Below are 14,861 nucleotides of genomic sequence, written 5' to 3'. Positions count from 1 at the left end.
CCCCCCCCTTTTTTTGAGACAGGGTTTTACTATGTTGTTTAGGGCTGCCCTAAGTTGCTGAGGCTGGCTTTTAACTTGTTGATCCTCCTGCCTCAGCCTCCTGAGTCACTGAGATTACAGGCATGTGACACAATGCCTGGTTTGACAATATTTTTAATGTTAGGGAATAAATGGCCTTTTATTGGCTGATAACTCCATTCTATTCACAAGTCAATAGCCCCATCTGACTGAACATTTGATTGCTTACCTTCTGATCCAAACTGCCTGCAAAGAAATAATGATATATCTTGTATAGTTAATTTGCTCTGACATTGAAAGTGATAGAGACATATACTTTTAAATCAGATTATTGTATCCAAAATGATACATAACAATAACTCTAGTCATTCTCCAGACAAAGCTTGTTTGGTACAAGTATCAATTATCTCTTAAAATTGTGCTTGGCTATAAATATGAAGTGTTTAATGTAGGTGATTTTTTAAAAGTCAGTAGCTTATGTAAGCAGACATATCAGCAATTCATTGTGTAAAAGTGCTACTAATGAATGATACAAGATGAAACACAAAATTCTAATTGCACACAGAGGTGAAACTCACTCTTTCTACACGAAGAAAGGAGAAGTGGTCCACAGAATAGAATCAGGAACTTATTTGTGCAGAGATGTGTTTAGAAATGTAAAGGAATTCTTGCTAGACAGCAAGTAGGCTTATTTCAGTTAAGAGGGGCTGTGCTTTTTATGAGCTAAATGAGAAATATAGTCTGTATATTCTTATACCAAATGTATTACATAGGCATTCATATATTCTTCAACACATGTATCACTAATTTGCCTCAGAATTTGTTTCTTTTTAGACATCACTCTTTATACATAAAACAAAGTAAAAAGAATGCATCTGTGTGTGTGTGTGTGTTTGTACATGCACATGCCTGTGTATATTTAAAAGCATGAATTGTATTGGTTCTTTAAAATCTAAGCTTAATAAAATTTAATGAGATATAATATATTGATTTGGGATATCTTTATAAGACCCTGGGCATGTAGTTTATTTAAGAGCTTATGCCAAAAAAATCTATTATTTATCCCATTTACAAAATTTAAGTTGGCATTATTTGAATGACACATAATATTTTTAAGTAACCAAAATGTATGGATTGGAAGATAACCAACAAATATGTCAATTTTACATCTACTGTTAGGGATATTATCTAGAATAACTTTGATCCCAGTTACATAATCCTACATAAAAGTAAGTGCTAAAAAGTTAACCAAAAATTCACTTCTGCTATGTGGATAACACTATGTGTATACATATATACTTACATACATATATAAAATACCTATGATATATATGTTACATGTGTATATATATATATATATATATATATATATATATATATATATATATATATATAATATATACACACAAACACACACACTATTCTATCTATCTACCTATCTATGTATTGCAAGTTTTTGGAATTTCTCCAAATTGGTACTCTGTTACTAAGAAAATAATTTTATATATTAGTCAAATTCATCATTTAGTATATAAAACAATTCAAGGCTAAAATTCAGATATTCAGATAGTACTACCTGGCAATTATTTTTCTGATGTCAAACTGAAAGTAATAATTATAGATTTCTCTAAAAGTACACAAAGGTAATTTAGTAATAGAGTAGTTTGACACTCATGATTTGCAGTGTATATCATGTGAATAATCACCTGCTCACTTGAACTGCTTAGTAGATTCCAAGTTTCAATGAATTACTATTATATAATCTGTGTACTATATACATTTTATTGAAAGTGATACTTTGTTCCTACAAACACAACCTTTTTCAATGGAGGACATTGATCTCTCTCTCTCTCTCTCTCTCTCTCTCTCTCTCTCTATATATATATATATATATATATATATATATACCTATATCTATACAGATATAGATATAGATACAGACATACATATTGTATCTTGATAGCAAGCCCATTTCAGGTATACTTAAATATATATAAAATTTATCTGACTACATAGTGAACATTTAAATTGAACTGAATGGAATTGTGATAGTATTTCTAATTTTTCCTATATATTTAGTGATAATTAAATTTAGTGATGATAAATCAGTGATTATTAATATATATATATATATTTACATGAATATGTAAAACACCAGAGAATGGACCCTATCAAAAATGATAATAAATATAACAATGAAGTCATGTTACATATAGAATAAAGTTATATTTGTAATATTCTCCCCAAGAAAGGATAGAGAACTATCCACCCCTTATGCTCTCTCTGTATTCAATTAATCTTCACCCTTCATGTAAATGAAGGCTTTACCCATCCCAGTGAAGAGAGTGCATGGCCAAAGCTTGTTTGCCCTGTTTCTCATTAAGCTTGCTGTCTGTCTAGCTGTTAAAGACCTCAGGTTGTGAGAGGTTATTAAGTGATTTGTTTTAATAAAAGATCTTCATTTTTAGCTTCTGCTTACTTCCTCTAACTGAACCACCCTCATGGGTTTCTAAAATGTGAAAACAACAATCTCACATTTGCTATAGAAATAAATCACATTGTATGATTGAAAGTCATTTCCCAAGGCAGCTTTCTATAAACTCACTAGAAAATGTATAATTAATATATAATATTTATCTGTTTCTTCCTGTTCAAATATTGTGCCTCCCTATCTATATATTCACAAACTGTATATGTATTCCACTCCTTACCTCCAAATATTTACATATGATAACATAGTCATTTACTGATGATTATTAGTGGATTTGTGACTGCCAGTCATGTGTTTGTCACAAAATGCTATGAGGCCACTTGGTAACTGAGAGTCTAAAGAATAAGCAGAAGAGAAGCACTAAGCAGGAACTTCAAAATAGATGACTAGGCTCCCCTTATCAAATAATGTTATTGTTTTAGCTTCTCTTCCCATCATATCATGATTAGGACTGGATCTAACGATTGCTTTTAACAAAATTTGTTCTCATTTCAAAAAACCTTCTTTAGGTAATAAAAATAAAATTTCCAAACTTTACTAATTCTCCACACTCACACCCCTGTTTTTGCATGTGAGGTGATCAATAAATATACCATTTTTTTTGCCCATGTTTCTATTTTTCTTCCATTGGCCATAAAAGCACTTATTCCATTCTAAAAATATCATCAATTATGATCACCTTATTTAAATACTTACTTATTTCAGGTTTGAAAAAGGATTAGTGAATATTTTAGATTTGAGTTAATTTAAATGAAAGATGTCCAGTCTCCTCCTAAAGGTCAAAGTTGAAGAGTCAACGGGTCTAAAAGTGATGCTGAGTGCTGGATTGTGGTGCCTGGGTCTCCAGAGATCCCTGTTCTGTGCACACTGCTAGTCAAGCCCTTAATGGAGCCCCTCTGCAGCTGACTGTTGGCTCAGGTTTTACTCAGCGTGGGTACAGCATCTCTAGCTCTTCATGGGCAGGTTCCTCCGGAGAGCCTCCAGGCTCTGAACTGTCAATATGTTGGTGTGAGACTTTTAGTACCCCAAAACTAAAAGAATTATTTCTGTTGTTTTGAGCCACTTAGTTTGTGGTAATTTGTTTTGACAGCCCCAGGTGACTAACAAGAACTTTGCTGCCAGTATGTGGAATGCAGAGAGCACAGTATGCTGAGTTGAAGAGTGTCCCCCAGATTCACATGCACCTGGTACTTCAGAATAGCATCTTGGAAGACATAATCACTTAAGTGGCCATGAAGTCATACTGGATAGGATGGGTCCTACCTCCAGTGACCAGTGACCATTATGCTTATAAAATGGTGAAGAAACTGAAGAAAATGTGAGTCTTAATTTTAGAATATAGCACCATGTTAGGATGGGGATAGGGACTGGGGTGATGTGTCCACAGTCCCAAGAAAGCCACGGATTTCCAGCAAGCCAGAAGCTTGGAAAGAGGCAGGGGAAAGATTCTCCCCAGAGTCTCCAGAATGAACGAGGGCCCTTGGCATTTGAATTTAAGATCTGTGGTCTCCACAACTGTCAGAGAATGAAGTCATTTTGTTTCAATCTACCAGTTTGTGGTTGTGTGTTATGGCAGCCCTAGCAGACAAGCACACTGGGTCTCTGTTATGTGTGCCACTGAACCTAAAAGACTGGGGTGACACCCACTGGGCGATGTGGGCCTGAAGCTTCATAACACCAGTGGAGCGACGTGGACCAGACCCTTGAGGACACCAGGTGGGGGATGTGAATTTGAAGTTGTGGATTAGAACTGGGCCTGAGGTCAGTTTCGGCCCCAGTGAGTGTGTCCCTCTCTGTTTATATTTTTGTAGTACGTAGTAATAACACAGAACAGTGGGTTTCACTGTAACATGTTCATATGTGAATATAATATACATCAATCATTCCACACCCTATAATCCCATATTCCTTTTCACCCTCCTCCCCATCACTTGCTTCTTCTCTACTAGTCGTCATTCTATATTCATATCATCCTTTTCTTTTCCAGATGCCAATGTAAGAGAATACACTTGATACTTGTCTTTCTAATTCCCAGTTCCATCCATTTTCCTGCAAATGACGTGATTTTATTCTTTTTTATGACTGAACAATACTCCTGTGTGTTTGTGTGTGTGTATTTGTGTGTGTGTGTTACTTTTTCTTTATCCATTCATCCATTGACAGGCATCTAAGCTGCTTCCATATCTCAACTGTGTGAATTGTGCCAAGATAAGCATGGTTATTCAGGTGTCTCTAAGGCATGCTGACTGATTGCTGGCTGTATACCAAGGATTGGTCTGTGGTCTCACACTGCTAGATCCCAAGCAGCTTCCTCAACAGTCCTGAGCAACAGGTTCCACTCCTGCCATGTGTTCCCTTTGTTTATTTTGGGATGTGAATGGATCTTATGAGTTGGAAGAAATGCCATTTCTTTTCTACCATAGGCTTTCCTAATGTGAATGATTTCTTTTTATTTGTTCTCTTCCATCAACATTGAAAAAAAATGTGATTCATAACCTGAGTTTTGATTATAAATTAAGCCTGTGATTGCAAGTATCATGGTCACCCTATGCAGTTGACTGTCTAACATCAAAATATGCATATGAAAACACATTTCTTGAAACTATTAATTTTGGAAAATGGTGGTATGTCATTAGTTAGGAAAACCAAATATAAGAAGCAGCATCAAATGATAATGGTGATATATCCTTTAATTGTGTAGAATTCTCATCCCCAATTTGTGATAAAGATTTTAATAGACATTCCCCCCTTGAATTTACCAATTATTTCTAAGTAATGACTTGATCAGATTTGTTGAGAACAAACATACACTGCTTTGTGCACACCCAGCAGAAATATATTGCTGATTCTCCCTGATTTTATCCTTTAGAGGGTTGATCTATTTTTAGTATTTTTTAGTTATATCTAGAACATTTTTCCGAAGGACATATTAATATTATGAAGCTGTGAGATTACATTTGAAGGATGTTTTCCCGTTAATTTGGAAAAGTATATCAAGACCTCAGTCATTGAAATTTCTCAGTACTGATAAGACACAATTGGCGCCTATGTCAGTAATTCAGGCAAGATGCTGGTTGTGCAAGAATATTTTGGAGATTCTTTCCTCCATCATAAAAAATGAAATGGCTACTCTTAATTGGATAAAGTTTGATTTCCCATCTCCTGATATCTAATTAAAAGTATCCATCATGTGTATATATTCTGTTTCTCACAGCCTTATTCCAAAATGACTTTAGATCTTTATGCTTTTGATTTCAGACTCTAATGATAATGTACATGGCTTATTTAAAGTCACATAGAAATGATCATGGTCAGTATATCCCTTTGAAATGAATAGAAAATTCTCACTATTGGGATGGATAGTAAATGAGATACTCTCAATAACCTGCATTAATGTCTTCAGTGATTTTTAAAAGAAGCTATTTGAAGTTTTCTCTGCCATAATCAAGAAAGCAAAGAAAATCATTTTAGATTCATTTATCAGAGGATAAATGATATTACTTTTCTTATGCGTTTAATGCTCATATCTCTTATATTAGTTAATTTATATTATCACTGCTCTTTGATCAATGACAGATTGTGCAGCATTTTAAAGGAATTAAGATCTATGTAAAATATGGTAATGTGGTTCATGGTGCAGAATTCTTGTTGTTTTCATTATTTTATCTTGAAGGAAAAGGCATAATAGCAAATAGGAAAGTAATGAGACAGTGACTCCCTTTCACCTCTGTGACAGAATAGAACCCACGCTGAGGCGGAGGTGACTTCTGAATTCTGTCATGTTTCTTGGGAACAGTGCATTGCCCTACAGGGCACAGCCAAAGGCTTGCTGTGGAATTTCCTTTCTACAGTGTGGAAAGGGAAGAGCATTCACTGTGGCTTCCAAGGCCATCATCTGACCTACATACGCTCTCCTTTCCACTGTTCCTGGCACTTATACTCACTGGCTTAGTATTTTCTGCTCCTGTGTGTCTTAACTACATATTCCTGTGCGCAGAGCTCATTTGTTTCCTGATCAATGAATTGATTTAGATTCACTTTTCTAGGATATTGATTTTTTATAACAACAGAAAGAAGAAATCCTTTCTTCCCAGCAGAAGAAAATGTTTCAACCCTGCTGCATTTGCTTTCTTTTAATGTACAACAAACTCCTGAGTTTAAAGCCAAATTTATTATATCACTGTTTCCGTGAGCCTGGGTCTTCCAAGGCTTAGATCAAGGTGCCCATTATCTCGGTGCTCATTGTGAAGCTTGACTGAGCAACGATCTGCTTCCAAGATCCTTCAAGGGGGCACAGAATTGATTTCCTGTGATTGCATGATTGAAGTCTTTGTTTTTGCCCTGCCTTTCCATTCCTAACACTCTCATCAACTAGAAGCTTGAGGACCTCCCCATGTGGTCCCCTCTGAACATGGTTCTTCAAAGCTGTCAGCAGACTCTTCACCTTCAACCTTCTGGGAGGGAGTCCTGGTCAACATAACATGCTCTCGGTGGTGAGTTCTGCATTTTATTCTCAAGTTCTGCTTGCACTGAGTGGACGGGAGTTTACCAGTGTGTACACTATGTGCAGAGCTCTCCTGGGTTGTTTCAAAATTCTGTCTGACAAAACTCTTCAGGCATAAAATTAATAGATTGGCAGTTATAATTATTTGCACTTGAACAATCAATTCATTTACTAAAAGGTTATTTATTGATTACCTATGTTGAACCAGGATCTTAAAAAATAACATTAAGTACATATGTGAAATAAAAGAACAACTATTCCAGTCCTTATAATTTATCAAGGCTCTTCTAAGTTGTTGTTATAATACAAACATTCGGTAATTTACCTCAATGTTTTGGTTCTCCAATTTGCTAATACATATGCAATATGTGTATGTATTAGCATATGTATTAGAAAATTGGAGAACCAACATATTGGTGCTTGCATTAAAATATGATATAAAAGAAAGGATTTTTTTATCTGTTACATAATATTTCAGATTTCCTGGGGAGATATGTTCTTGGTCATGGAAATACAAATTCTCCCCCAAAAAGTTGGGAAAAAAGTAACATAGTGCCCAGCCAATACCTAATTTAATTCTCAATGAGAGAAATGCTATTAGACATTCAATCTTTATTAGCATTTTTGGAAGTTTATTGATTTTCCATATTAATTTTTATTTATTTTAAAAAATATTTTATTCATAATCTATTGTCCTCTGTTGAATTAGAAAATCATCATTTTAAAAATGTAATTTTAATAATCATGCTTTATATGTGTTAATATAAATGATATTTTATACTTTTCAGTTCAAATATTCTATTGTAGCCTATATTCTATTATACACTAGAAAATATTCACTGGACTTACTCTTCCCCATTTTAATTACTATTAATTTATGTTAGTAAAAATTAACATGAAGAATTTTTTCCAAACTATTTTGTTACAAAAGAGATTATTCTGCATTTTTTCCCCTATAGAATTGGACATTTATTTTAATAAGAAAAAGATTCAGGTTGAACATCCTCTTGAACAATCTTCCTACATTAGTTTGTGTGAAATTGAGCTGCTCTAAATTGCCACTTGTTTGAATGCTAAATGGTGTGTTATTTTATTTCACAAAACTGTATTGAGAAATTCAGGAAGAAACATGATTCAAATGAGGCTGCAGAAGGGGCAAATAGGAAGAGTTCCATGAAATTTTCACAATAGTTGGCAAAATATATTGGATTGGGTACTAGTCTCTAATCTTATAGTGATCATTGAATAAAAAAATCCTCAAGCTTCACAAAAATTAGCCTCCAAGAAAATGTCACATGTATACATATTCAGGAAAAGGAAGGCAGAAACCATTCTGTATATTTTGCCTGATGAAGTTTATGAACCCAATGCATTCTAGCCTGGGAATTACTAGGTAATGATTGGTAGCTGATTCTGTTGGATGCTTTAATAAAGTACATAAGAAATTTAGAAAGCTTCATGGTGCATGTATCATGACTATTACTATTTTTGTGTGAAATAAATACACATGAAATTTTGAAGCTTATTTTTCAAGTTTACATAATATGGAATTATAGTTGACATTTTTTCTTTCAATTGATATTAACAATTATGGTAAGTATATAATGAGTAGGGACAAAATTCAAGAGAATAACATGAAATAATTTTCAGTTTACTTTATTAGAATATATATGTACAATATAAAATAATATATATGTGGTAATAATTTTATGTATTCATTTTCTATATAATTATTATTTCCAAAAAATGTGAATATGAACTTCAAAGTAATAAATACTAAATGAATTATATATTTTTGAATGATAATACATAAGAAACTACATTTTACTTGTTTTCAAGACTTTACAAATGCCCAAAAGAACAGAACTGACGGTTTACTAGAATAATGCACAGCATACCACTTTGATATTTAGTGTATGAACTTAAAGAAAAAGCTTGCGGGGCAGTCCTGAATTTCTGAAGTCTGTGTTTAACAGGTATGGTTTGATTCTAGAACTTTGCCCATTAAAAATTAGTATTTACAAAAATAATCAAAAACTTTCTTCATTTCATAATTCAACAATTATTTATCACCTGGTTCAAACAGAATCAAACCTCAAAACTATAATGTGACTTATGAGGATCTTACCTTTTGCAATGGTGGAAGTCTAAGTTGGGGGCTTCAGGCCTGACACTGCAGATTGAAGAGCACAAAGGGACAGTGGGAAAGAAGATGGCATCAAGTAGGAGGTAAGAAGAGTTGGAGTCCAGAACCACCTGCTAGATGCCGTGATGAGTCTCAAGTCCTGCCTGCTCCTGCTGCCCTTAGCCAGGGTCATATGTGTCCTGCAGGGGTGTCTGATTTGTCACAGACCTAAAACACCTGGCACAGCCATCAGGAAGGGGAAGAGAGCTCCAGGGAGGCTGTTGTGGTTCTCCTCCTTCATGATTATGCTGCCAAAGCTGCTGGGACCTAGAGCTGCCTCCCTCCACTGCCCAGTTCATTTCCTTTTGCCCAGAACAAGCACTTCAGCTGCTCAGGGTGCCTTGCTCCATGAGGGAGCCCAAGCCTTCCTAGCTGAAGGCCACCTGCAATCTTGCTTGGATTGGGTTGTTGTCAATTTCCAGTAATGTTAAGTAGAGTGTTTTGGACAACTTTGAGTCACTGTGAACAGAAGACCTTACAAGAGCAATGTAGAGGAGGAAAAGGTTATTTTGGTTCATGGTTTTAGAGGTTCAGTCCATTGCTGGTCCACTCCATAGCTCTGGGCCCAAGGTAAGGCAGTACAGCATGGTAGAAGGGCGTGGCAGAGTAAAGCAGTTCAGGAGCTGGAAAGCAGGAAGCAGAGAGAAATTATATAACTCTAATGTCACCCTTCTTCATATGATCTACTTAGTCCAGCCATACCCCACCTGCCTCCAGTTCCTGCTCAGTTAATGTATATCAGTGGATTAATCCACTGATTAAGTCATAGCTTTCATTACCCAATCATTTTACCTCTGAACATTCTTGCATTGTCTCTCACATGAGCTTTTTGGGGGACACCTCATATCTGAACCATAATATATATTCTACTTGTGGAAGAGGACTCTTGAAGATCTCTGATATTCCAAACACCTTCCTTCCAGTTGTAAGCATCAACTTTTTCCTTGTATTCAGGACCAGTTGCTACAGACTGCACCACAAACTCCCTTTCATCTGTTGTGCAACAGCTGGAGGACCAGGAGGCAGACTCAAATCTTAGTTCTGTGGAGTCAATCTTGTGACTCTTGATCAGACTGTTTCTTCTTTAAAGCTCATATTTTTGACCAGACAGTCAAAAAAAATTGAGGTTTGGAAACAAAAATAGCAGTGGGTTTGGTAGAAGACCTGCACTTAGGGAAGGCAAGTTCGTGTCTATAGTGTCTGCTCCAGTTTGAGGAGAACTTTGCCTCATCCAGATGGAAGCAGTCCGGAGTTCCGAGCCTGCCAGCAGGCAGCTGGCTGATCCCGCTACAGAAAGATGGCAAAGCAGGGGACAAATGTTGGCCTGCTCTCTGCAGATTGGGCACTCTGGAATGACTTAGCCAGAGGAGTCTCGGAGAGTAGAAGTCCATGTTGCTGATTCTGTGAATACCTCCATCTGGCCACCATGACCCCTGATTCAGGAACCCACTGGTGAAGACAGGGGTGCCTGAGGAAAGAGGCGAGCTGAGTCCCATTTTATATTTTATACTGATTGGGAGAAGTCAACTGACATACCTCTCCATCACATATCCTCGCCACCAATTTTCTAAAACACACTTGTTATTTTATACTATTTTCATATTTCCAAAAAAGTTGGAAAGATAATAGTTACATGTGTTCCCTATGTCCAGGTTTGTTTATTTTTAATAAGTTATGTTAAAATAGTTGTGATAATTCCTGAACCAAGTGGACACATTATCATCCACTAAAGTCCAGGTGCTATTCATGTTTCCTTGGCTTTGAACCTCATTTCCCTTCCTTCTTCCAGATTCCCCCTGGGGCAGCACATCCCAGGTACTCAGGACATCTCCTCAGGTTCTTTGGCTGCCACTGTTTTTCAGACTTATCTTGATTTTCATGCCTACGACAGGTTTCAAAATGTTCGCAAAATACTACTCAGGTCATCTCTAGATATGGCTCAGTGGGATTTGTCTCATGTTCATTTCCTCGTGGTTAGTCTAGGGGCTGCAGAGGCCCGGTGTTACCATGGTTAGGTCATATCCAGGACGATATGTTCACTGTGGTCCTCCTTCTGCAGCAGTAGGGATCTGGTCCCAACACTGCAGAGCTCTTCTACCCCACCCTTCCCTACTGTCCCCTTTGCAAGTCAGTCACTGTGTGAAGCCCAAACTTAAGGAGGGGGAACAGAGCTCCAACTGCTTGAAAGTGGAATATCTGAATTATTTGGGATTCTCCTGTGTAGTATCCAAATCTGTTACCCTAATTTATTTATCATTTATTCTCTGTGGACTTATGGATGCATATCTTAGTATTTGGATTGTAATAAAATACTACTTTATTTTGTGACTCAAATTGTTCTTGAGTTGGCCAGTGAGGTCTTTCATTGTCTCCCGTGTCTCTTCACTGAACTCATCAGCTTGTGTGTGTGTGTGTGTGTGTGTGTGTGTGTGTATGTGTGTCTTTCTTTTTATTCTTTGAGTATTTAGTTACTTTGCAGTTTCAGGCTTGTCTTATGTATTCCCTGCCCCAGTTCTTTAATAAGCCCTTTCTCCAAGAAGCCCTGGCCCCTTTCATTGAAGAGTTGTATTGAGAGCTAAGGCTTGAGTGTGAAGTGTGCTGATTGCTTCTAGATTATTATTATTTTTTAACACCCTCTTTGGAAAAAGCAGGGGACCTTATGTGTGTGTGTATTAATCTTTGCATATACACATGTCTCAATATTCCTAACTATATCAGTCTGTATCAATAAGACACATGATCTTTCACTAGTGGTCTCAAGCCTCATCCATGACACTCTGATTGTCCTAGCCTCCTCTCCTTGCTTACCTGCTACCTGACACATCAACAGCGGAAAACTGCCAACCACTCGCTTGCCTAATTGTCCAATTCTCGTGTATGCCTATGGAAGCATCAGAATTGGAACTCTCATACTCTATGGAGGGGGAAAACTGCCTCCTCTGGAGTGCAGAATTGATATGCAGATTCTTTTGCCATTTTTATACACACTCCACTCATTTTCAGGCTCCTTGGCCTGTGCCTTTCCCTGACTCCCTCTGCTGATGCTGCTCCACACACTGCAGTGGAGTAGTGGTTTCCCCTCTGCATTGCCCTCAGCCTCTTCCCCCTACCACCTCCTGCCGAGGCCTCCAGCCAACACCCATCTGATTCTTGTCTCTATAATTTTGCTTGTTTGAGAGAATCTCATCTAAAGGAATTAGGTAGACTTTCAGAGGGACCTCTCCCATTAGCAATGTGTACTTATTAAGGTAAATATTGCCTTGCATAGCTTGATGGATCATTTATGTTCATTGCTGATCTTTGTGTCTGGTCTGGATGAACCTCAGTTTGTTTATTCCTTTATACACTGAAGGACCACCCGGTGGATGGAATGTAAACACTGCAAATATTTCCTGGCAACTTTTTTTCTCTCTCTCTTTTTGGTGTGTGTGTGTGTGTGTGCGCGCGCGCGTGCACACGCGCATGCACGCCCACTAAAGGGAATTGATGCTTTGGGCACAGGGCTCTTCCACTGTACTACACCCTAGTACATGCCCACCTCTTCTATGAAATTTTATTTTGAGACGATAGTCTCATTAAATTGCTCAAGTTTGACTCAAACTTGCAACCCTGTTCACTCTCCCATCTAGACAGTTTTTGAGGTGAACAAAAGTTTCTTAATAGGTAAATACCAAAGAGCATGTAGGACAGTGTATAGCTGGGTCAGCAGCTGTCACACACCCTTTCCACACGGCTGTGCCATTTTGAGGTCTCACTCACAAGGCATTGGCGTTTATCCTGCTCCACAGCCTCACTGGCAAGTGTTATTGTCATTTATTTATGTATTTACTTTTGCCTAATGTAATAGGTACACAATAACATCTCACTGTAGATAGTCACCAACTTCTCAATTCAGGTTACTTCCATGTCTTTGAAACATCCAGCCAAACATTAACCACAGAGATTGATTACTGCAGACCCTTACCCCTGGCCACCTCTTTTCCAGGTAAGGAGTTTGCCCACCAGAAGGATGTGTATCAGTGCCATTTACACACTTGCCTGTTCACGTTCATGGAGTGCTGTCTTACTCAGCACAACCGCCTGTAAATTAAGCCCGGGACTTTTCTTTCTCACTTATTCTATCACAAAGAACTACCTATCAGGCTGCAGATAAGTGATGTGTGAGAGAATGTAATTTAGCAAGAACAAGCCGTGGGCATCTGGGTTATTTTCTCATGCCACCTACTGACACCTCAGGGTATGATTTTCCCAGAGTCATACATACATTGGATGATGGAGTGCTCTGTGCATGCTCAGTTTCACCACTTGGTGTGCCTGGCAACAACAGTTCCTGGCTTGGTGGTACATTTAGGCCCAGTAGAAAACCAAAACATCTTTCCTAAAAGAATAAGAGTATACATAGGTCATGCAGCAGTTGCCCCAAATCCTAAATTTCTGTGCTGTGAGCTGTGATTCTCTCATAGGGGCCTGCCAAAGGATGCAGACTGCATCACTACCTACCAGTGACATTCCCAGCACTATTGATTCGCCCATGTTGTAGGGACAAAGGGCGGAGAAGCTTGCAAGGCAAGCTGTACCTGTTGCAAAACTTTCTCTTGTTCTGAGCTGTTCTAGGAAGTGTCAGCTTATGAGTCATAAATTCAAGTAGCACCTCCCTTGAAGTATATAACAGCTTCAAAAACCTTGAAGACACTCATCTCACGTCTCTTTCTTTCATTACATGTTATGTCCTTTTCTTAGTGACAGGAACATTGAGATGTAGCAACTTGTCCTTCACCCTGGAAGCAATACTTTAATATGCTCAGGATCACTGGACCTTGGAAGTATCAGTGAAGTTTCAGTTCCTTGAGTTTTCCTCTGTTTTATTTCCTATCCCTGGCATGCAGTTTTTAAGATGGGTCCTTAGTATTTGCTGTTTCCAACTCTACAGGTCCAATTAGAATAAAATAATCAAGATAATGGACTAGTGTGATGTACTGTGAAAGAGAAAGGTGACTAAATGCCCACGGGCCAGATTATAAATTACAGATGGACAGCAGCTATGTTCCTGGGGTAGCACAGTAAGGATTTATTGCTGGAAGTGCCCACTGAAAGCAAACAGCTTCTGATTTTCTTTATTGGGAGACATAGATGGGGGAAATTCATTAGTTCAATAACTAGCTGCATATGAGGTGCTAGGGATGTGTTGATGTGTTAAAACCACATTGAGACAGCAGCTGAAATAGGAATTACCACCATGAATAGGTTTATAATGCTCTACTGTCATTTGCCAAGATCTACTGTTCCTCTACAGGCCAAATATTTGAGATGAACAGTAACAGGATGGGATCATCTCCCTTTTAAATTTAGAACTCATTTTAGTGACATTAGTTTCTTCAATCCCTTTACGAATGTGGTATTATCTTCGTTTTTGTGGTCAGATGTAATTTTAGTAGCTTTCAATTACCTTTCCTACTGTAATATCTCTCAATTCATAAGTCATGAGGCCCATGTGGGGATTCTGCCAGTTGCTGAGTATGTCTATTCCAACCATTTATTCCAAAGTGAGAAAATAACCACAGGATGTGTTTGGAGGCCCACTGGATCCCTTATGGGATGGATTTGCACTGAAACCCTGTTCATTACTTATCCCCACCATTCCCTACTTTGTCTAAAAGAACATG

Source organism: Marmota marmota, unplaced genomic scaffold (genome assembly GCF_001458135.2).
Source record: "Marmota marmota marmota unplaced genomic scaffold, marMar, whole genome shotgun sequence".
NCBI classification, from domain to species: Eukaryota; Metazoa; Chordata; class Mammalia; order Rodentia; family Sciuridae; genus Marmota; species Marmota marmota.
The sequence above is the reverse complement of the archived record's forward strand: the minus strand, read 5'-3'. Positions refer to the sequence as shown.